The sequence below is a fragment of the Branchiostoma floridae genome, chromosome 2 (genome assembly GCF_000003815.2).
Source record: "Branchiostoma floridae strain S238N-H82 chromosome 2, Bfl_VNyyK, whole genome shotgun sequence".
In the NCBI taxonomy this organism is placed as follows: domain Eukaryota; kingdom Metazoa; phylum Chordata; class Leptocardii; order Amphioxiformes; family Branchiostomatidae; genus Branchiostoma; species Branchiostoma floridae.
The window spans coordinates 21,102,999-21,104,516 of NC_049980.1; the positions used below are offsets into that span (position 1 = coordinate 21,102,999).

At 38.3% G+C, this 1,518-nt stretch overlaps 1 protein-coding gene across 1 annotated transcript in view; it reads left to right on the forward strand.

The window, feature by feature from the left end:
- Positions 1–320, forward strand: part of LOC118409655 (THO complex subunit 1-like) — a gene marked incomplete in the record, with an annotated part of 10,532 nt that extends 10,212 nt beyond the window's left edge. Inside the window, 1 exon segment of the mRNA XM_035810825.1 lies at positions 1–320.
- Positions 321–1,518: the final 1,198 nt, after the last annotated feature.

The following is a 1,518-nucleotide window of genomic DNA, read 5'->3' on the forward strand; positions in this document are numbered from 1 at the left end:
TATCAGACATCTCATTTCAGTTTGCTATACTACCTTTACATGAAAACGAACTCAAATGATAAGTTTTGGCATCTTTTATCATATAATATGCTATGTTTCAAACACAACTTATCTTAAGTAAAGCCTGATTTGATTCTCCATTTTTCAGAGTAGTGTACAATAATGTTTCCAAGTGGCATATTACTTCAGCCCTCCTCATGAACCTGAAATACACTGATTATGTTGAATTTTCTATTTTAATATCCTTTTATGGTGATCACTTATATGCACATGTACAAAAATGTACTTGATGTTGAAAGAAAGCCATATGATTCAGGGCCTTACAACCAACAGGAGGTCTCTTCTGCAGCTTTTCATCTACTTTCATGAGACACATACCAACACTCCATAGATAGTTGCACCATAGAGGGGGGTGGATACCAGTACAGAAAATTCAGGTTTGGACCTGAACCTGGACCTGATTCAGTATGTGAGAACTTGTGAATGGACGATACTCAAAACAATGGTCCATTTTGCTACAAAGAAATCTGTTTTATGGCGTACATGTATTTGACTCCCAATCCTCAGCTATTTCCAAGACCATCCTAGTTACATATGTTAGGGTAATATTTTTGATAAGATGATAATTTTAACAATTTAACATGAAACATATAACTAAGTGTTGCCAAATCAGTCATACTCTATAATAATGACATATAATTGTAAGATAATCATTATAAAGCTCAGCATTAAGGAATAACGGCATTACTGGTACCTTACGGAATATGCAAATCTATAAAGTTTATAATATGACTTTATTTCAGCTACATGCATTTTGCATATAGGAATAGGCAAAAGGGACATCTAAACACAACTACAATAATAATCATTAGGCCAAAAGCTTAACCCACGGCCCAAAAATGATAACAATAGTTTTGTAATCTGTGTTTCTTCCAAGAAGTAAGGGCAACTGAAGTTCAAGAGACAATCGCTATGAGGCCTTGCTGATCGTTTCTTTTGAAATCGGGACTACAGACTACCAGATTTTAGAATCCAGAATCACTCGTAGCTTCCTGATGAACCATAATTGTTCACAATTTCAAACAAAAACGGCACCCAAAATAAATTCTGAGGTCGAAGGAGCTACAAAGGACGGAACTGAAAGAGCACCGTCAACATGACGCATGTATATGCAATTTGATAGTCTCTAGTGTCTCCCAGGCAGTGGTTAGACAAGTCAGCCAGTTTCCTGCCCCAAGGCCATATCAAGATATGCATTGACAAGCAGCCGACATTGTTTGGCCACACAAAGCAAAAACATGGGCTCATCCTCGGGTTGTTAGAGCTAATCACGCGATCTATTCATCGTACTCTCTGCCACGGAAAAGCCACATTCGAAGCCTCCAGTGTCGGTTGGGACGACCTTAAGGGTCACTGGAGAGTAACATCAGAGCGCATGTGCCGCACCTGCACTGTCTGGTCCCAGGACGATGTGTTCATCTTTCATGTACTAGACTATTTTGTGTTTTAATTTTTCTC